The following is a 22,222-nucleotide window of genomic DNA, read 5'->3' on the forward strand; positions in this document are numbered from 1 at the left end:
GGCATATATGGGCTCGGGTTCGAATCTGAAGTTTGACTGATGCCTGGGGGTGGGATGTGTGAGAGTGTGGAGTTAGAGAAATGTGAGTTAGGGGAAATGTGCGTGTGTGTGCGCGCGCGCGTGTGTGTGTGTGTGTGTGTGTGTGTGAGTGAAGGCCCATAAATGGGCTCGGGTTCGAATCTGAAGTTTGAGTGATGGGTGGGAGTGGGCTGTGTGTGAGAGTGCAGAGTTAGGGGGAATCTGTGTGTGTGTGTATGTGTGTGTGTGTGTGTGTGTGTGTGTGTGTCCATCGAGTCAAGGCTGTGGCATAAATGGCTTCGGGTTCGAATGTGGCAGTTGGAGAACGTGGGCCGCTGGGGCTCAGGCGAGGCCTCGCCTCCTCCTCCGCTGCCCACACCAGGGTCTGGCGGGCCCGGGGAAGGGGCGTGGCATCGGGGAGAGGCGTGGCCACACCGAGAGGGCGTGGCCAGTCAGGGGGCGTGGCGCGCGGGCGCGCGCACGCCGGCGGCGCGCCCCCTCCCGGCCGCCATGTTGGCTGGTGGTGTGTGGGTGTCAAACGGAGCTCGGAGCGGCGGCGGCGGCGGCGGCGGCGTCTGGTGGTTCCCCACTTCTCCGGCGCTCCCCGAGTCCGCAGGCGCGCGCCAGGCCCGGGCCGGGCCGGCCGGGGAGGAGCGGACGGAGGTGAGCCGGGGCGTGCGCGGGGCTCGGGGGCCGGCTGGGACGCCGACCTTCCTTCCCTCCCTCTCTCGGGGCTCCCGCATCGCTCCCGCCCCGAGCCTGGCCCCCGATCCCCCGTGGCGGACCCAGCGCCCCGAGACCGCTCCGCCAGCCAGGCCCGCCTCGGGGGCGCAGCGCTGCCGGGACTCACCCAAGGGCTCTCTCTCTGTCTCTCTCGCGCGCTCCTTTTATAGCCTTTGGCATTTGGGGCGCCCCGCACCCCCGTCCCGGCCGCGGCCGAAGCCCCCGCAAGCCCTCGCAGCCGGGAACGGTTCCGCGCTTGCTTCCAGGAGCACACTTTCCCTCCCTCCCGTGGCCGGGCGCCCCTTTCCTGCGCGCTCGAACCCCGGCTCTCCCTCCCGCCCACACCCGGCCCAGCCCTGCCCTGCCCAGCCCAGGCCCCGCCGCCGCCCGCCCGCCCTCCCTCCCTCCAGGAATTCGGGGGACGGGTCCCCGAGGGGCATCGGAGCCCGGGCTGCTGCTCTCTCCTCTCTCCCCGCGGGGATCAGGCTCGCGCGCCCTCCCCGAACCCCCCAAAACGCACAGCGGGGACGGGGGCGGCGGAGTCAGGCTCCAGCTGCCTTTTGTTCCGCGTGGGAAGAAGGGAGAAGGCAGGTCTTTGGGGGGGGTCTCTCCCGGGGACTAGGGTGCCTCTGGCCCGGACAACTCCCCTGCCGCCTGGCTCCCCCGCAGGTTTTGGGGAGGCCCCCCACGAGCCCCCCTGCGCTGGGCTCGGGAGAGCTGGCCGGGCCGGGCCGGGCTGGCCTGCCTGCCTGCCCGCTGGAGGCATCGGTGTCAACAGGTTTTTGTTTGCAACCTGAAGTTAGCCCACTGGCTCGGCGGGGGTGGTGGAGGTAGGCAGCAGCCCTCCTTCCCTCTCTCCCGCCTCGGAAATCCCTGCTGTGGGGCCTGGGGAAAAAGCAGGCTCATTCCTCCGCCCCGGGCTCCTTCCAAGGCCCCTGCCGAGCTTTGCTTCCTCCTTCCCTGGAGGGGTGGACGCATCCCCACCCTAGTCGGTGTCTTAAGAGGACTGGAGGGGATGGAGACCTCGAGAATGCAATCATTTTTTTTTTTTTTCTTTACCCCAAAGTCATTCTGCGAGACGGTGTTTACAGTGAGAAGGAAAACTCTCTCTCTGGGGCACTTTCTTCTTCTTCTTTTGGGAAGATGTTCCAGAGGTGATCTCTAGCCACCTTGTTCATTTTTTTTTTTAACGTCCACACGAGAAAATGCACAGGAAAAAGAAATAGGAGTTCTTTGAAACTCTTTGACTATTAAAAAGGTAGAACGAGGAGTTTAGATGACTGAAAAATGAGTTTCAATAAACACCCCCCCACACACACTTAATATGAATGATGATCTATCTGGCAGAAAGCCTCAGCGGCTAATGGCTTTAGACATGGGATGATTGATACTGACTAAAGTCATGCATCGAGTTGCACGGCAGGCATAGAGTTTGCAGTGATAGTTTTCATCTGTATTCAAATTTAGGGTGGTGGGGACGACGACTACATTCCACTCCTTGGGATCTGCCCTGGTTTTGCACCTGGGACTGCGCCTGTGCTTTCTCAAGTTAATTTCTAGGCCCTTCTGTGTTTAGAGGCTATTCAAAGGGACTACAGTTTTTGTCCAAATTGGGCCTTGTTCTAGATGGAGTAAAGTAATCGTGTTTGGAAAAGCCACCAAGATTTTCTGATCTTTTATTCAACCCTACTTGAATCTTTACATTGTTAAAACAACAACAACAACAACAACAAAACTTCTGTGGTTTTACTGTTGTTAGCCATCCTTTTAGTTCTCTGGGCTATTCTTTTGTAAATTTTGGATGTGATACTGCTGGCCACTAAAGGTAGAATTCAAATGACTGAGTTGGTTCTAGGGCTGCTTCCATAAAATCCTGACACCTTAAGTTTGGTTTGTCCTGTAGGTAGTGAAGTAGAACTTACTTGGGTGTGTAGTTTGTGCAGAGATTTTATCTCTCTGAATCTTCAACACTGCACACTGCCCAGAGAGCTGTGGAGATCTCTCCCAGTAAGGGGCTCGCTCTAAAACGTGTGTGAGGTGGGAGATGATGCCAGGTTTACAAGTCAGCATGCCTACTGTAGTGTGTGTGCAGACTTGAAAAATGACCCGTCTTTTTTTTTTATTTTTTTGGTTTTTGGGCCACGCCCCGTGGCGCTCAGGGGTTACTCCTGGCTCTGCACTCTGAAATCATTCCTGGCAGGCTCTGGTGACCATATTGGATGCTGGGATTGAACCTGTGTCTGTCCCAGGTTGGCTGTGTGCAAGAGAAATGCTTTACCACTTGTCATTGCTCTGCCCCCTCACCTTATCCCCCTACACTTTCCTTTTTAACCTTTGATCTCTCAAGTAGCGCTCTAGGGCCCTCAGGTTTACTCCCAATATCCCACTCTGGTGATGCTTGGGGACCTTGTGGAGCCAGGAATCAAACCCAGGGCTCTAATAGGCCGGACCTGTGTTCCAGCCTGATAAGTTATCTGAATTAACTTGAGTTATTTGTCTAGTCCTGTAGAAACCTGTAGAACTGTAGTTGCCTCTTTATATAGCTTCTCACTCATAATACTGGTGTGGTATTGATTTCCTGAGTTGGGATTCTGGTTCAAGTTTTACCAAAGTAGATGAATGGCTTTTGGGCTTCTGATTTATTTTAATCACTTATCTTTTCCTGAATTTAAAATGAAGAGTACGTTGACTATTTTTTCTATTTTACTATTTTTTCCCTTAGATTTCATTAAAGAGTGATGTTCAGGGGCCAGAAAGCTAGCATGGAGGTAAGGCACTTGCCTTGCACACAGAAGGTCGGTGGTTCGAATCCCGGCATCCCATATGGTCCCCTGAGCCTGCCAGGAGCGATTTCTGAGCATAGAGCCAGGAGTGACCCCTGAGTGCTGCCGGGTGTGACCCAAAAACAAAAACAAAACAAAACAAAATAAAAGAGTGATGTTCACGTTTTGTAGGCTGAAGTGTCAAGAGATTATTTATGCATGGAATTGTCATTGCCCTGTATTTATGTTTTCTGAGCACCAGACACATAGCTTAGTGGTCAAATGCAAGCTTTGTTTAGAGAAGTTTGGGGTTCAGTCCTTGGCACACGTAATGTCCTCCTCCCCAACATTCCCACCCTAAGCACTTCCAGGAGCAACCTTTTCACAGAACTGGGAGTAGGTTCCTGAGCAGCATCAGGTGTGATGCAACATCCCAATGACATCCTCAGAGCTTCTGGCAATTGTTCTCACTGTTCCTAGCACCTTATAATTGGGGGGGTGTCTATGTCTCTGATTGTTGTTATTTTGTGATGTGAGAACCATGTGCTCCCGCACCTTGGGATAATTAATGGGTTGGTTTTGGGATTGGGGAGAATATGAGGAATTGAGCTGGACCATCTTTCTCATTTGCTAGACTTGCTACTGACATCTCTGTCAAAAAGTTCTGCCGGTATTTGGGCCCTTGCAACTAACTCATCAAGCTTCAAAAGCCCCATTTATTGGAACACTTATCACCGGAGGACTTTTTTTTTGTTACTGTTTTTAAATTTTTAAATTTTTATTTTGGGGGGGGGGTCACACTCGTTGCCGCTCAGGGGTTACTCCTGGCTCTACACTCAGAAATCGCTCCAGGCAGGCTCCCGGGACCATATGGGATGTCAGGATTTGAACCACTGTCCTGCGTGCAAGGCAAACGTCTTGCCTTCATGCTATCTCTCCAGCCCCTGTTTTTTTTTTTTTTTATTTTTTTTATTTTTATTTTTTATAGGTTAAACCAGCAGTGCTCAGGGCTTTCTTCTGGCTCTATAGTCAGGGATCACACCAGGCAGTGCTTGGGAATAATATTGGATGCTGAGTTGGAATCTGGGTTGGCTGTATACAAGAGATATAAGTGCTTTCCTCTGTATATCCACATATACACTCTGGCCACCACACCTGCAGTTTCTTTCCAGGATGGTAGTTGTATATGTGTATTCTTGTGAGCATTACACCTCCCTATAGCCTCCACTGTCTTGTCCTGCTTTTGCAGAAACCACTGCTTGTTGAGCTTTCATTCCAGTCTCACAGTTATTCATTCCCCTGCCATATCTGAGGAATGCTTATAAATCTTGAACCCAAGTTCACACAACCATAAGTTATGGGACTAGGGTTTCATCAGGTCTTTCTTTTTTGGGGGGACTCCTACTGTTGCTTGGTTCTTCTGACTCTGCAATCAGGAATCCTACCTGCAGGGGCTTGGGGCCATATGGGGTGCTGGGAATTGGACCTGTGTCAGGCCTTACTATATTATTAACTCTCTGGCCCCGATATGTCTTTTGAATTCTAGCAAACTGAGCCTAACTGGGGTTAAGGGATTTTCTCAAAACACCACTGATTATGAACAAGAACCCTGTGGGATGATCTCATTAAATGTGGGGGTGGAAGAGCACTTTTTTCCCTCCCTCTCAGATGCATTGTAAAAAGAATGTTTGCAGCAGTCTGTTGAGGTTTTGAGAAATGGATTAGTTTCTCTTAAGTTCATCAATGGAATGTTTTGTCTAAAAACAGAAAGTTAGGAAAACAGTGAAATGAGTGTCTGTGGTTGGATGTATTCAGTAATGTTTGTAACACTTGTTTGACCATAGCTGGTCTGCAGATTAAGGTTGTGGGTTTTTTTATTTTTGTTTTTATTTTGGGCTGCATCTGGCAGTGTTTAGGACGTATTCCTGGCTCTGCACTCAAGGTTCAGTATCGGCAGGCTCTAAGGGTCTGGGGTATTAGAGATCTAACTTCAGTTATCTGCGGGCAAGGCAAGCACCCACCTCTTGTACTATTGTTCTGGTCCCCTGGTTAAGTTTCTGATGTCTTGAGAATCAGAATTGTTTTAGCAGACTAACCCTAAAAACAAAACAAAACATATTACATTTTGTCTTTATCTCCCATATAATGTAGGTATTATCACCTGTGTGTGGAAACACAGAGGTCAAAGGAGGTATGAAAGTAGTGAGGAGCTGATACTCAGCCAGGGTACCAGTTTAAGTCTCTGATCTCAACCAGGGTCTACCTCTGTTCCTGTAGAAAGCTCCTTGGTATAATGGGTCCCAAAGAATTCCCTTAATATACTTGTGATCTGAAAATCATCACCAACTTTGGAAGGTTGGGAATTGTCGGTGAGCTTTGTTTTCCCTAACTTGAAGATCTGTGAAATGAAAGCACTTGCAGTTTGTCTTATTTTTTTTTTTTTTTGGTTTTTGGGTCACACCCGGCGGTGCTCAGGGGTTATTCCTGGCTCCATGCTCAGAAATTGCTCCCGGCAGGCACGGGGGACCATATGGGACGCCGGGATTTGAACTGATGACCTTCTGCATGAAAGGCAAACGCCTTACCTCCATGCTATCTCTCCGGCCCCGCAGTTTGTCTTATTTAATGGGCCACTTGAACTGATAGACAAGACTTCATGTTTGTGGTGGGGATGGGAGAGAAAAAGCACCTATCTCCTTTTTTTGTTTTTGGGCCATACCTAGTGGTGCTCAGAGGTTACTCCTGGAGGGCTCTGGGGACCATATGGGATGCTGGGAAATCGAACTTGGGTTGGTCACGTGTAAGACAAGTGCCCTACCCACTGTACTATCACTTTGGCCTCACACCTGTCTCCTTTAAACCAGCTCTTCGACATTGTTCAATGCTCTCTGAACATGCATTGAATTCTTTGTTGTGACTCATTCCCAGCACAGGCAGGTAGGAGAGAGTCAGTTTTGTTCCCTAGCACAGAAGGACCCACTTCTCCCCTCCGCTCCCACCCCAGTTGGTACTGATAGTACATGCTCTGGGGAGAACAGTCAGAGTACATGGCTGTCAGCATCTCATGCCTTAGGTCTGTTAAGTTTACAGGTCCTGGATGTTCTGGTCGATCCACTTGCTGCCCCTCACCCCATTCGTTATGACTTGTCACTATTAATAAACCATTTTTCATGTATATGAAAAATAAAGAAACACTTGATCTAGGCAGAATGTATTGCATTCCAAGCCCTGTGGAGACAGACTGGCCATTGGTATTCCTTTCTAGTCAAAGCAGTGTGAGGTGTGGAGTACATTGAGGGCTATAAACTAAAGGACTCCCCAGCATTCGCTATAGTAACTGACAAATGGAATGGGTGGGAAGCAGGCTCATTCTGGGGGATGATTGGTCACTTAGGCTGATGTATAGTGTGGGTTTGAAAGCATCTGTAATTAATCGCATCAGAGTGCAGGCTTCATGTTCTTGTGCTCTAAGGGTAAAGTCATCACATCCAGTGTGACTCAGTAGCTTAGAGCCCTACAGGGTATAAACGGTTTGGCTAAAAAGCCATGTAGAACTAGATGTGGGTGCAAATTGGCCTCCTGGCTGGGCACTTTAATTTCTGAACTTGGTTTCCTTATCTCTGAGCTGGGATTAGTAAAAGGCACTTTTGGAGAATCAAGTATGCATGCTTCTCAGTCTCCAGTGTACATCAGAGCCACCCAGGGAGCCAGCTAAACACATTACCAGCTCCACCCTGAGAATTTTTTCTTTAGTGAATCTGGAGTGAGCCTTATTTTTTATTATTTATTTATTTATTTATTTATTTGTTTGTTTATTTGTTTATTTATTTATTTATTTATTTATTGGTTTTTGGGCCACACCCGGCGGTGCTCAGGGGTTACTCCTGGCTGTCTGCTCAGAAATAGCTCCTGGCAGGCACAGGGGACTATATGGGACACCGGGATTCGAACCAACCACCTTAGGTGCTGGATTGGCTGCTTGCAAGGCAAACACTGCTGTGCTATCTCTCCAGCCCCGAGCCTTATTTTTTTTTATTATTTAAAACATTTTTTTTTTTTTTTTTTGGTTTTTGGGTCACACGTGGCAACGCTCAGGGGTTACTCCTGGCTCTATGCTCAGAAATCGCTCCTGGCAGGCTTGGAACCACCGTCCTTCTGCATGCAAGGCAAACACCTTAACCTCTATGCTATCTCTCCGGCCCCTGGAGTGAGCCTTTTTTTTTTTTTTTTTTTTTTTTTTTGTGGTTTTTGGGTCACACTCGGCAGTGTTCAGGGTTTTTTTCTGGCTCCGTGCTCAGAAATTGCTCCTGGCAGGCACCGGGGGGGGGGGTGTGTGGGGGGGTGGGGGTGGGGGGGGAAGGTGTGGGTGTGGGTGTGGGGGAAATGGGACCATATGGGACACTGGGATTCGAACCGATGACCTTCTGCATGAAAGGTAAACGCCTTATCTCCATGCTATCTCTCCGGCCTCTGGAGTGAGCCTTAATGTGCATTTGCGACCACTTCTCGGGTCAAGATGCTACGTATCCAGGGACCAGTTCAGGTCCAATATCAAATGAGGTGTTAACATCATTTTTTTGCTTTGCTGCAAACTCATACACAGTAGTAGCTCCTGTCTGCCTCTGCAATGCTGCTTTCACATTTTTGCTTTGCTCTCTTTTGAAATGCTTCTGATTATTGCTCACAAGACGATGACATGACACTTGGGAAGGGAATTTGATTTCTCAGAGAGGCTTGACTTTGTTCTGAGGTGATTATAATTTGCCGGTCACAGGAATCCCTGTTTAAGTTAGCTGCTAGGACCTTGTCCTTAATGAAGGGAATGCAGGAGGAATCTTCAAAAAGCCTGTGGATCTGTGATTCTGTCTGAAAAACTACCTCATCATTACCATGTATTAAGGGAGATGGTCATTAGGGAGTCCATTTTTTTTTTTTTTTGAAATGTAGCTGTAAAGATTTGGGGGAATGGTCCTGGGCCACCGATCTGACTCTAGCAGAACTATTAGGGATGGCTTTAATGGAAAGCACAATTGCTTCCACTAACAGTTCAGGTACATTGAATTTTTTTTTTTTTTGTTTGTTTTTTTGTTTTTGGGCCACACCCGGCGGTGCTCAGGGGTTACTCCTGGCTGTCTGCTCAGAAATAGCTCCTGGCAGGCATGGGGGAATCATATGGGACACCAGGATTCGAACCAACCACCTTAGGCCCTGGATTGGCTGCTTGCAAGACAAATGCCGCTGTGCTATCTCTCCAGGCCCTTGATACATTGAATTTTATTTTTTCTGAGAGTTTGGATTTTTTTCTCTCCCTCCCTTCAATAGTTAATTACCAGCTTGTCCATGAAAAACAAAGGTGGATTGGTATGTGAACCTGGGTTAGTCTTTTGTTTGTTTGTTTTTGGGCCACATGTGGTAGTGCTCAGGGCTTAAACCTGGCTCAGTGCTTGGGAATCACTATCGGTGATGATCGAATGACTGCCAATGCCAGTGATCAAAAAGGGTCAGCAGAGGCAAGGCATGCACCTTAACATCTGTACTATCTCTGACCAAACCCATATGATTTTTTTGGTTAGATTTTTGGGCCACACCCTGCTGTGCACAGGGGTAACTCCTGGCTTTGCACTCAGAAATCACCCCTTGGCAGGCTTAGGGGACTGTAAGGGAGGCAGGAGACTGAGTCCAGATATGCCATGTGCAAGGCAAACACTTTTCCACTGCGCTATTGTTCCAGCCCTTCAGATGATTTCTGAATGTCAGAACCTATAGGTCTGGTTTTTGAGGGTTGGAGGGTTTGTTTGTGAGGAATGAGGATGGGACCTATGTCTCTTATGTGAAAGTATTTGCTCTTTGAGTCACAACCTTGGCCCTGCTCTTCCTTTTTTTTTGGTAGGGGTTGGGCCACACCCGATGGCACTCAGGTTACTCCTGGCTCTTCACTCAGAAATCCCTCCTGGGAGACTCGGGGACCATATGGGATACTGGGGATCGAACTCCAGTCGGCCGCTTGCAAGACAAATGCCATACCAGCTGTGTTATCTCTCTGCCCCCCCCCAGCTCTTCTTTTTATGCACAATATTAGATTTTATTTTCATCATGAGTCTTTAAGGCCTATCCCCTTTTCTTTTTGGTTTGCTTCATATCCAGCAATGCTCAGGGATTACTATTCCTGGCTTTGTACTTGGGAATTAGTCCTGGTGCTACTCAGGGGACCATATGGGATGTAGAGGATCAAACCTGGGTTGGATGCTTACAAAGCAAATGCCTACTCATTGCACTACCACATTGGCCTTCCCTTTTTTCTTTTGTATATGCAAAAACTAGGGTTGTGGTGCAGCAACCTGCCTCAGGCCCTAGCTATTTGTGACCTGTGTCAGACTTGGAACTACATTAGTTCCCTCACCTGTTGCCTGCAATTCTCTCTCCTTGCTTCTCTATATTCTGACAGCCCCAGAAGGGCAAGCATTTTGTATAGGAGTAAGCTGAATGAAGCTTAAAGTGGGGGTCAAACTTGATCATGTTGACCCATCCAGTGGCTGGCAATGCCACACCTGTCTCCTAAGGGAATCCCAGCTGACTTGGCTGGGAGGAAGTTTGTAGGTATAGCTGTGTTAAGGAATTATCCACATTGCTCTTTGGTCTTTTTTTTCTTTTTCCATTTGAACTTGACTGCACATTGATTCTATATACTGGCATGTTTGTTATATAGGAATGCCCACTAGTAAGGCTCTTACTAAAGCAAACAAACAGGAGAATAACTTGGTAGTATTTTTGTTTGTTTGTTTGTTTGTTTGAGAGCCACACCTGGCTGTGCTCAGGGGTTACTCCTGGCTTTGTGCTCAGGGCTTACACCTGGTGAGCTTGGAGGACCATTTAGTATGCCAGGCAGTGAATGCAGGTTGGCTGCATGCAAGGCAAGGGTCCTACCAGCTGAACTATCTCTCCAGTCCCCAAACTTAATTAAAACGTTCATTAGGGCCAGAGAGATGTATAAGAGTAAGATGTTTTCCTTGCATGCAGCCAACCCTGATTGATCTTGAGTTCTGTCAGGAGTAAGTAGGAGCCAGGAGTAAGCCCTGAGCGCAATGGGTTTGGCCTCCCATTTCCAAATGTTACATATATGTGTGTCTTTTTTTGGGGGGGGTCATCACACCCGGCAGTGTTCAGGGGTTACTCCTGGCTCTGGGGTCAGAAATCGCCCCTGGCAGGCACGGGGGCCCATACGGGATGCTGGGATTCCAACCACCGTCCTTCTGGATGTAAGGCAAACACCCTACCGCCATGCTATTTCTCTGGCCCCTCCAAATGTTACATATAAGTAAAAATGTAAAATCTTTCTTCGCTAAGTTATTACAGCAGAATTTCTGGGGACATTTTCTTTCTGGGCTTACAGTGTACCAGGAGGCTGGGGTGTGATCACTTTCCCAAGGTTTGAAATATGCCTGCGGCACCCAAGCCAAGTGATGGTGACTATGATGTGTCTATACCTGCCTGAACTCTGGGGAGGCCCCAGAGGTTTGGCCTTGAATTTGTTTTGTAAACTGTTTGAGATTCTGAAGTGACTAAATCTTGGAACCAACAAATTGGTGTTGCTGTCCACCTGCCTCCCCGCAACCAAAAAGCCAAAAAGAATCACATTGTTGTGCTCATGAGACCTGGGCACAGCCCCTGCATTCCCTCTCACCCTGCTCTTCCTGGTATTTTTTTTTTTTTTTTTTTTTGGTGTTTGGGCCACACCCAGTGATGTTTAGGGGGTTTCTTCTGGCTATGTGCTCAGAAATCACTCCTGGCTTGGGGGACCGACATACGTGCCGGGGATCAAACTGCGGTCTGTCACAGGTTAGCACATGCAAGGCAAATGTCCTACCACTTGCATCACCACTCCAGTCTTTCTGTTCCGGTTTTTTTTTTTTTTTTGCCACACCCGTTTGATGTTCAGGGGTTACTCCTGGCTAAGTGCTCAGAAAATCGCCCCTGGCTTGGGGGGACCATATGGGACGCCGGGGGATCGAACCACGGTCCTTCCTTGGCTAGCGCTTGCAAGGCAGACACCTTACCTCTAGCGCCACCTCACCGGCCCCATGTACTCACCACTCTTTGGTGGGTGAGCTTCACATTGTGAGCAGGTCCTTCCAGCCTTCATCTCTATTGTCTCTGGGCATTATTATAATAATGTCTTTAATTTTTCTTAAAACCCATAGATGAGTGAGACTATTCTGTATCTCTCTCCCTCTGACTTACTTCACTCAGCATAATAGTTTCCATGTCCTTTCATGTATAGGAAAATTTCATGACTTCATCTCTCCTCATGGCTGCATAACATACCCTGAGCACCTCTTAAGATTAATACCTGCGTGGCCGGGCGGTGGCGCTAAAGGTAAGGTGCCTGCCTTGCCTGCGCTAGCCTTGGACTGACCACGGTTCGATCCTGCGGTTCGAACCCCCGGTGTCCCATATGGTCCCCCAAGCCAGGAGCAACTTCTGAGCACATAGCCAGGAGTAACCCCTGAGCATAACCGGGTGTGGCCCAAAAACCAAAAACCAAAAAAAAAAAAAAAAAAAAGATTAATACCTGAAAAAAAAAAAAAAGAGTGATCCCTGAATAGACCTCAGAGAAAGCCTTGAGGCCCATGGGGTATGGCCCCAAAGCAAAAGCAAACAAAAACCACTTGCTGATTAAGAAAACAGATAACGGGCCAGGTGTGACCCCCCAAAAAAAAAGAAAAAAAAAAAAAAGAAAACAGATAACAGGGCCAAAGGGATTGAATAGGGTGGTTTGCCTTGTACTCAGCAGACCCCTGCTGTAATACTGAAATAAACAATGAACAATAAATAATGAAAGTAATATAAAAAAAATAAAGTACCTAAGATTTTTTTTTTTTTTTTTTTTGGGCCACACCTGGCAGTGCTCAGGGATCACTTCTGGCTATCTGCTCAGAAATAGCTCCTGGCAGGCACGGGGGACCATATGGGACACCGGGATTCGAACCAACCACCTTTGGTCCTGGATCGGCTGCTTGCAAGGCAAATGCCACTGTGCTATCTCTCCGGGCCCTAAGAAATTTGTTTTACAAAATTTTACAGATTTTTTTTACAAGATGTATTTATTGGACCAGAGAAATAGTACAGTGGGCAAGGTGTATTGCAAACCAAACCTAGGTTTTATCCAGCACTAAGTACCCTGCCAGAAGTGATTCCTAAGTGTAGAGCCAATGTGATGTTGAGCATCACTGGGTATGGCCCAAAACCAAACAAAAAAGTATTACAGTCATTATAATCAGGCATGTAGAAGGGAATTGGTTCTTAAGTTTGACTGAACAGACTGCTGTTCTGTTGTTCCTAGAACCGGCTATGGGAGGATTCCAGGCAGGGAACCATGTCTTCTGCACTCATCTTGCTAAGAGACTCTGTCAACTAGCCCTACTTCTCAAGGCTGGTTTACAAATTTCAGTCAGGGGACCATCTCTGTCACTCTACTCCATAATCAAGCTTCAACTTCAGCTGCCAGTGACTCTTCCTTTCTCAGCCTCTCCCTACTCTTCAACAGCTCAGGGCCCTAGTTTCCCATACCTCACTCAATTTTATTCTCTCACTCTCACATCTATATTTTCCTACCTTCTAATCCTAAACACTCCCAGAGGCTAACCGAAGACAGTTTGACCTTTTTCCGCTTCTTTTTTTTGGGTGGGGGAGGGTGTGGGGAGGGAAGGCCACACCAGGTGATGCTACAGGGTTACTCCTGGCTATGCTCTCAGAAATCACTCCTGGCTTGGGGGACCATATGGGACACGGGGAGATCAAACCAAGGTCCGTCTAAGGATAGCGCATGCAAGGCAAACACCCTACCACTTACGGCACCACGCTGGCCCCTCTTTTTTGGTTCCTGAACATATTCAGCAAGTGCTCAGGGATTACTCCTGGCTTTTCTCTTGAAGGATCATTCATAGCAGGCTCAGGGAAACATATAGAATGTCAGGTTTCAAATCAGGGTCAGCCACATACAATGCAAAAGTCCTATCAACTATATTTTCTCCTGTTACCCACAAATTTTTTTTTTCTTTTTTTTGGTTTTTGGGCCACACCCGACAGTGCTCAGGGGTTACTCCTGGCTGTCTGCTCAGAAATAGCTCCTGGCAGGGCCCGGAGAGATAGCACAGCGGTGTTTGCCTTGCAAGCAGCCGATGCAGGACCAAAGGTGTTTGGTTCGAATCCCGGTGTCCCATATGGTCCCCCGTGCCTGCCAGGAGCTATTTCTGAGCAGACAGCCAGGAGTAACCCCTGAGCACCGCCGGGTGTGGCCCAAAAACCAAAAAAAAAAAAAAAAAAAAAAGAAATAGCTCCTGGCAGGCACGGGGGACCATATGGGACACCGGGATTCGAACCAACCACCTTTGGTCCTGGATCGGCTGCTTGCAAGGCAAATGCCACTGTGCTATCTCTCCGGGCCCTGTTCCCCACAATTTGACTTCTCAACCCACACAAATGTTAGACTTATCAGAAGTACTTCAATTGGGGCGGAAAGATAGCATGAAGGTAAGGTGTTTGCCTTGCATGCAGAAGGACAGTGGTTCAAATTCCCGCATCCCATATGGTCCCCGAGCCTGCCAAGAGCGATTTCTGAGCGTAGAGCATGAGTAACCCATGAGCGCTGCTGGGTGTGACCCAAACCCCCCTCCCAAAAAAAAAGTACTTCAATTGTATAAGTCAATAGGCTTTGGCAGCCACGACCATGGTTTAAATCTCCAGCACCACACACAGTTCTTCTAAACCACCAGGGGTAACTCTAACTAAGCTAACCAGATCCTGAGCACAGCTAGGTAGAGCCCATACCCTCTCACACAATCTGAAAAAGTACTGGCTCCCCCTCTATGGTCTGGATTGGCATGGGAAGTGTAGTTCTGGGACCTCACCCAGTGCATAGGGACTCATCAGCTCAGTATTTGGGTCAGTTTGGTGCTAGCAACATAATTGGAGGCTCCTGCATCTAAATCATGCCCCCAGATCTCACAGGCGGTTCCAACAAGCTTCCAGGCCATGTGGTTTGCAGGTATCGTGGGTAACAAATTTAGGCTCTAGGAGTATCACATCCATACTTCCCAGGTGACAATGAGACACCCACTTCTCCCCAAAGAGAAGTTGGCTCTGGTCTCCCTGCACTCAGACATGCACCTGTGTGCTGATTCCACTATGTGACCTTTCTCGGGAGACCAGCTTAGCCCTTGCTCACAGAATAATGTTGCTCTGCAGACCCCTGCAAGGAGTAGCTCCCCAAGACTTTTTTTTTTTTTTTTTTTTTTTGGTTTTTGGGCCACACCAGGAGGTGCTCAGGGGTCACTCCTGGCTGTCTGTTCAGAAATAGCTCCTGGCAGGCACGGGAGACCATATGGGACACCGGGATTCGAACCAACCACCTTTGGTTCTGGGTGGCTGCTTGCAAGGCAAATGCCGCTGTGCTATCTCTCTGGGCCCTCCCCAAGACTTTTAATGCAACATCCACTTCTGTAGTCACTCTGCTCCCTACTGCCAGCAAGTCCCAAGAGTGCCTCCTCAAAGCCAGTTACCACAGTAGTTCTCACTGCTCAAGAACAGTGCACATGCACAGCTCATGTGCATATAACACACATGTGCATGTGAGCATATACAAATGTGTGCTTGCACACTCATACACATATAAAATCAGGCACTAAGCCCAACATGGTCTCCTGCTCCTATTCTGAAATGCCTTCCCATTTGCTAGTCCTTCAAATCCTACATTCCCTCTGGCTCTTCTATACTTCTTTATATTCCTAATCTAGCTCCTGACAAGTAACCAAAATCACTGCTTAGTACACCACCAACTTCTACTTCATAATGTTCTGGGGTGTGGGGGGGTGGGTTATTTTGTTTGTTTTGGGGTTTTAGGCCACACTGGCAGCACTCGAGTTACTCCTGGCTCTGAGCTCAGATATTATTCCTAACAGGCTTGGGGGACCATATGGGATGGCGGGCATGGAAGCAGGATTTATATCACAAAATACTATACATGTTTTCTTAAATTTAATCCTGAATTATATTGAAATCTTAGGTACTTTATTAATAAAAATAATCATAGTATTATTTTAATTGGTAGTATTTCCAGAAAAAATTAGTTTATAGTCCCCCTGTTTTTTTTTTTTTGTTTGTTTTTTTGTTTTGGGTCACACTTGGCAGCGCTCAGGGGTTATTCCTGGCTCTATGCTCAGAAATCGCTCCTGGGACTGGAGAGATAGCATGGAGGTAAGGCATTTGAAGATGGTCAGTGGTTTGAATCCTGGCATCCCATATGGTCCCCTGAGCCTGCCAGGAGCGATTTCTGAGTAACCCCTGAGTGTGGCCGGGTGTGACCCCAAAACAAAAAACAAACAATCAAAAATAAACAGAAATCGCTCCTGGCAGGCTCAGGGGACCATATGGGATGCTGGGATTCGAACCACCGACCTTCTGCATGCAAGGCAAATGCTTTACCTCCATGCTATCTCTCTGGCCCCGTCCCATTTGGTTTTTTTTTTTTTTTAATTTTTTTGTTTGTTTTTTTTTGGGCCACACCCAGCGGTGCTCAGGGGTTACTCCTGGCTGTCTGCTCAGAAATAGCTCCTGGCAGGCACGGGGGACCATATGGGACACCGGGATTTGAACCAACCACCTTTGGTCCTGGATCGGCTGCTTGCAAGGCAAATGCCGCTGTGCTATCTCTCCGGGCCCAAGGTGGTTCTTTTGTTTGCAGTACACCTGGATTCAATCCCCAGCATCTCATATTGTCCTCTGAACACTGCCTGGAATCTTCTAAATGCAAAGCTAAGAGTTAGCCTTGAGCACTACCGAATGAAGACCAGTTCTCCACCAGCCCCCAAATTACTGAAAACATATGTATTATATATTTAAGAGGTGAGTTCTTTTAGGAGGATTGGTGTAGTAGAGGGACACTCAGTTGCCTTGCTCAGCTATCCCTGACATATGGTCCCCCAGCATCTCAAGGAATGATCCTGAGAGCTCAAGCCAGGAATGGCCCCCAAACCAAAATAAGAGTTGAAAAGGATTCTGTCCAGTTTCAGTTTCTCAGATCCCAGGGTTACAGTCTTGGCTGTGCTGATGCTGTTATGAACAGGTCCCTTGGGCGCAGAATGCCTTAGCACTTCTTTCTAGAAGTCCCTGGAGAAGGCCAGTCCAGCTTATTAGAGTAAAGGGCTCTAGTGGTTCACCTGAGTCGCCAGTTATACATCTACCAAGTGAAGGATTGGGTGCTGGTACAGTGTCCCCTGTTCCAGACCTCGCTCTCAGTGGGGCTAGACCTGAGCTACTTTGGCTGTGAGCCAAAACTAAAAGCAACAGTAAAAGGTTTCTCTCTATGCACTGCACCATCCTCTGGACCCAGTCTCTGTTACCATTTTCTGACAATATTGGGTCAAATGTTGGGCATTCCATGTGCACAGTAAATGTTCTGCCACTGAGCTACATCCTCAACTCTCCCTGTCTAAAGGATCAGCTGCTTAGAAACCTTCATTCTATCTGCTACATTAGTTTCCCTTTGTCGCACAACTGGAATTAGGATGTAGTCATCCTTGGGAGGTCGTTACTCTGTCGGTCACAGTTGCCAGCAGGAGAATCAGGAGATCTCACATCGTGATCCAGACTTTCAGCTTCATTGACAAGTCAGAGGCTTGGCAGCCAGGGACTGACTGGGCTGTTGCCTGGCAGCAGCGGGTCAGTGCCAGTGTTGGTGATGTCTCTGGATGGGCTTATGCTCATCAGCACGCCAGCCCCTCTTCTTCCCTGGAACCCCATCAGTTTCCTTCTTTGCCTGGTCCTGCTTTTGGGGGCGCAGAGCTAATAAAGGGGTTAGATGTAGTAGTGTCTCATATTTAGTTTTTTTTTTGCACTTGCTCTCCTCTTTGGTGCCCTCTTTGACCCTGTGCTCTGACCCTCATGGACCTCCTGTTACTCTCTTCTCCCTGCCTGGCAACACCCATTTCTCTCCTCTTTGCCCCCCTCTTCCTGACGAAGGGCTCTACATTCCAGAGCATCTCTGAAGCTATTTTAGTGGTGTTGTTTAGACCGTATCTCCCTGCCTCCTGTCCCCTCCTTTTCTGGCACTCAGTCCCAGTACATTCTAGTTCCTTCCATTTTATGTTCTCTATTGGCATTTGTGAAATTAAGTTTTCATAGTGCACTGTTAGAGTGTTTCAAAATCCAGGACCCAGGGGCCGGGGTGATGGCTCAAAGGGCTGGAGTGCATATGGGACACCCGGATTTGCTATCCAATGCCACCAGGCTTCTCACCACTATTGAGAAGTGGCCCCTGAACACTGAGTTGGGAGTAACCTATGAATACTATTGCTGAGTGTGGCCTCAAGCTAAACCAAGCAATTTTTTTTTTTTTTTTTGTGGTTTTTGGGTCACACCCGGCAGTGCTCAGGGGTTATTCCTGGCTCCAGGCTCAGAAATTGCTCCTGGCAGGCACGGGAGGACCATATATGGGACGCCGGGATTCGAACCGATGACCTCCTGCATGAGAGGCAAACGCCTTACCTCCATGCTATCTCTCCAGCCCCCCAAGCAATTTTTTAATTTTTTTTTTTTTTTTGGTTTTTGGTTTTTGGGCCACACCCGGCGATGCTCAGGGGTTACTCCTGGCTGTCTGCTCAGAAATAGCTCCTGGCAGGCACAGGGGACCATATGGGACACGGGGATTCGAACCAACCACCTTTGGTCCTGGATTGGCTGCTTGCAAGGCAAACACTGCTGTGCTATCTCTCCGGGCCCAACCAAGCAATTATTATTATTATTATTTTTTTGGTTTCTGGGCCACACCCGGCGGTGCTCAGGGGTTACTCCTGGCTGTCTGCTCAGAAATAGCTCCTGGCAGGCACGGGGGACCATAACGGGACACCGGGATTCGAACCAACCACCTTAGGTCCTGGATCTACTGCTTGCAAGGCAAACGCCGCTGTGCTATCTCTCTGGGCCCCAACCAAGCAATTCTTAATGCTGAAAGCAAATAGTGCACATATACTGAGGACTTTTGGGGGGTGGGTTTTTTCTTTGGAGGTCAGACCTGCTCTCTAGGGGCAAGCTTCTTTCAGTGCCAGTGACCACAGAGGGGTTCTGAGGTTGGATGTTGACCTGGCTGAGGATGGGGAATAGGCTCTGCACTCTCCCCTGAGTTCTGCAGACAGACGTCATGTTCTTGGTGATTTCATGGGAAGTGCTTGTTTCTCAGATGTCAGGTCAGGCCAGTGCCTTTGTCTCTCTGTGCATGCCAGCTAGTCAGTCTGCCTGTGTGTATTCATAGCAATGGGTTGGAGTGGAGGTCAGCAGCACTGTTTTCACTTGAAGAGTGAAGCTGATTTGCTGGCTTTTGCTTCCATTTTTAATGGAGTTGATTTTCAGCAAGGAGTTATTTAGCAGCTTGCGAGTAGCCAAGTGGTGACTCATGGGCACCTTCTCAAGGGCTTATCAATGAACTGAGATATGTCCTGCAGTTTTTGGCTGGCTATTGATTGTTGAGGGGTGGGTAATGCACTGTGTATCCTCATCATGCTATGTGTTACCTTTGGGAGTGAGTGAGGGGGGCTCCTTGAAGACCTTTGCCTTCTGTTTTACTTGTTCTGCATGGGGGCCCCAGCCTCAGTATGTTTCCATGAAGATATGAAGTGTGGTGAGGGGCCAGAGGGGTAGTTCAGTGTTAAGGGCACTTACCTTGCATACTGTTTATGTAGGTTTGATCCTAGGTAGTGGCCCTAACATAGTTGTGGTCCCCAAACAAAAAACCAAAGTAGATGTTGGCTTTCCCACGATGGCAGCCCTACTTTATTTAGTGTCTTGCTCAGGGCCTAGTGAGGACTGTGTTTGATATATGCGTGTCAGATCTGTGCTTGGGATATGTATGTCAGATAAGTGCCTCGTATAGACGTGTCACATGAGGCAATTTGCATTTATGTGTTACATCTCACTTACATCTGGTGGTTATTTTAGAATTTCCTTAAATAGAATTTAAAGGCTACTATAAACAATTTTGTTTTTCATTTAGGAGAGAAAGATCTGTTTAAATTTAAAAAAGTAAAAATATCTTATGAACACATTCATATCTGTAACAGTGGTTTCTATATCAGGTAGCTTGGAAAAAATAAAATAAAAATTACTTTTTTTTAATAAATGAGGTTTATGTAAATCATAAATATTTGTCAGCCTAAGATATTTTTCTTTATTCTTTTTATTGGGGGAAGGAGGAACACCGGTGATGTTCAGGGCTTAACTCCTGGCTCTGCCTTTAGAAATTAATCTTGGTGGGCTAAGAGTATCATATGAGGTGGTGGGGATCTAACCAGATCAGCTGCTTGCAAGACATCGCCTTATCTACTATGTAGAAATAAGGTTTTGGCTATTTTCTTCCTTTTTCCTTGTTTCTTACTTTTTTAAAAGGGCCACAGCTTCTTTCTGTGCTCAAGGCTTACTCCAGGCTCTGTGCTCAGGAATCACTCTTGGCTCAGGTCTGGGTTGCTGAGTATTGAACCCAGGTTGGGTGCTTGTAAGGCAAGTAAGTCCCTTGTCTCCCCAGTCTCGGTTGGCTGTTTTCTTGAATTTGGGTGCAGTACTTTGTTGATTTGGCACATTTTGCTGCTTGAGTCATTTCAAGTAGGAAATTTCCAGATAAGTATCATCTCTTTGAGAGCCATAATCTTCCCTTGCCACTTGCTGCTCTTGTTTTTCCTCTTTACACATGCCCTGTTCCCTGGTTAATAGAGGCCAGGCTTGCTGGACTGGCCAAAGGGAGGAGAGCTGAGTTCCAGGGGAAAGGCCGGGCAGTGCCTGGGGTGAGAGATGAGGCTGCTTGCACAGATGGGCCTGAAGATAGGGGCTCCCCAGCCCGCATGCCTGTAGGAAAAAGCCAGGTTCTTTGTCACTGGCACCCAAGGCCCATTCCTGTTAACCTTGATCATTTTGGGGATGGGTTGGTGGACACAACTGGTGGTCCTTGGCCTTCACTTCCAGAGGTGACCAGGGGACCATACAGTGCCAGGAATTAAACCCTGGGCTTCCCCACATGCTTTATTCTAGCCTTTTGAACCATCTCCTTGGCCTTTGGTTTTACCTCCTGGCTTCATTCATTTTTTTGTTGCACCTATTGACTGTGTTCTGATCAGTTCTTTTGGCTTGGATTGTCCTGTGGCTGCTCATCACCTGTTAATTTTGTGTCGTTCTGGCTTGGGCTCCTCCAGGCTTCCCTTAACAGTCTCTTGTTCTTCCTGCTTTCTGCACTGTTACATGTGTTCTTTGCACTCAGAGGTTATGTCTGATTAGTGTATATTCCCTCCAGCCTGTGTATGTCCTGCTGAGGCCATGTCTGCGGCACAGGGAGGTTCTCTGAAAGCCCATGCTTTCCCTGACCACCCCCATCATCAGAGAGGCACAGGAACACGCTAAGGGCTGCAGTGGGAGTTTCTGCAAAAATTCTGGCAGCACAGGGAAAAGTGGAGGAAGGAAAACACTAGCCAGCTTGAGTTGCGGTTTGGGAGGGCTGTAGGTGTTGGGGAAGACTTTCAGGATGGTCCAGCCTTGCAGGGGCAGGACAGTGTTCCTGGTGTTCCTTTATCTGTGCTGCTACCTGTGGTAGTACTTGGTTAACTGGGCTGAGGGTTTCTGGATTTTCTGAGAAATCTTGTCCTTTTACTCCTGATCTCATCAGTCTTTATTGCCTTCTCCCTATAACCACATTTCAGTACTTTGGATATCCTTCCAGTGCTTCTTTATGCAAATGTAGATAAATTTGTAATTAAAACTTTGTTTTTCTATTTTTGAATATTGGGCTACAGTTTGAGGTTCTCAATGCTTGCTCTTGGCTTTATGCTCAGGGATCACTCCTGGTGGGGTTTGGGAAACAGCCACCTGGGATGTTAGGTACTGAAGCCGGGTTGATCACATTTTATAAAGCATGCAGCCTACATGCTGTATGTAATATCTTTTCAGCCTCCACAGACATATTTTCAACATGAAAAGTACAATAGCTTGGATGTGTGTAACTTATGTGGGACTGAACTGCAACCTTTTGTGGAAATACCAGCACATTGCATTTCACTGGCCTGACACAGAAAGTTTATCTTTATTTTTTGGTCGGGTGAGAAGGGTTTGGCTTTTTTTTTTTTTTTGCCACACCTGGTGGTGCTCAAAGTTACTTCTGGCTCTGTGCTCAGGGGTCATTCCTGACTGTGTTCAGGGGGATCATGTGGAATGCTGGGGACCAGACCTGTGTCAACTGCATGTGAGGCAAATACCCCCTTTTCTGCTGTGCTATCATTCTGGCCCCTAGGAAGTGTTTTATTTTTGCTTGTGCACAATGTCTCATGTGTGAGATCATTACTGTCATTCATGGATATGAAATGGGTATATCAGATGAATAGAAAACCCAAAAGTCGGGCCCGGAGAGATAGCACAGCGGTGTTTGCCTTGCAAGCAGCCAATCCAGGACCTAAGGTGGTTGGTTCAAATCCCGGTGTCCCATATGGTCCCCCGTGCCTGCCAGGAGCTATTTCTGAGCAGACAGCCAGGAGTAACCCCTGAGCATCACCAGGTGTGGTCCAAAAAAAAGCAAAAAAAAAAAAAAAAAGAAAACCCAAAAGTCTTTTTTAGTTTCTTTATATGTGTGTGCATATATACATACATGTATATTTGTACACACATGTATACCTTGTCTACTTTGCAACAAAATC

At 47.7% G+C, this 22,222-nt stretch overlaps 1 protein-coding gene across 4 annotated transcripts in view; it reads left to right on the forward strand.

Annotated features, from left to right (window-relative positions):
• Positions 1-604: 604 nt before the first annotated feature.
• Positions 605-22,222, forward strand: part of EPN2 (epsin 2) — a 97,532-nt gene continuing 75,914 nt past the window's right edge. For all 4 annotated transcript variants that reach the window (XM_049776866.1, XM_049776862.1, XM_049776864.1 and 1 more), the window contains exon 1: positions 605-681. The gene's annotated coding sequence lies outside the window, so the exon portion shown is untranslated. The remainder of the gene's footprint in view (positions 682-22,222) is intronic.

Source organism: Suncus etruscus, chromosome 7 (assembly GCF_024139225.1).
Source record: "Suncus etruscus isolate mSunEtr1 chromosome 7, mSunEtr1.pri.cur, whole genome shotgun sequence".
NCBI classification, from domain to species: domain Eukaryota; kingdom Metazoa; phylum Chordata; class Mammalia; order Eulipotyphla; family Soricidae; genus Suncus; species Suncus etruscus.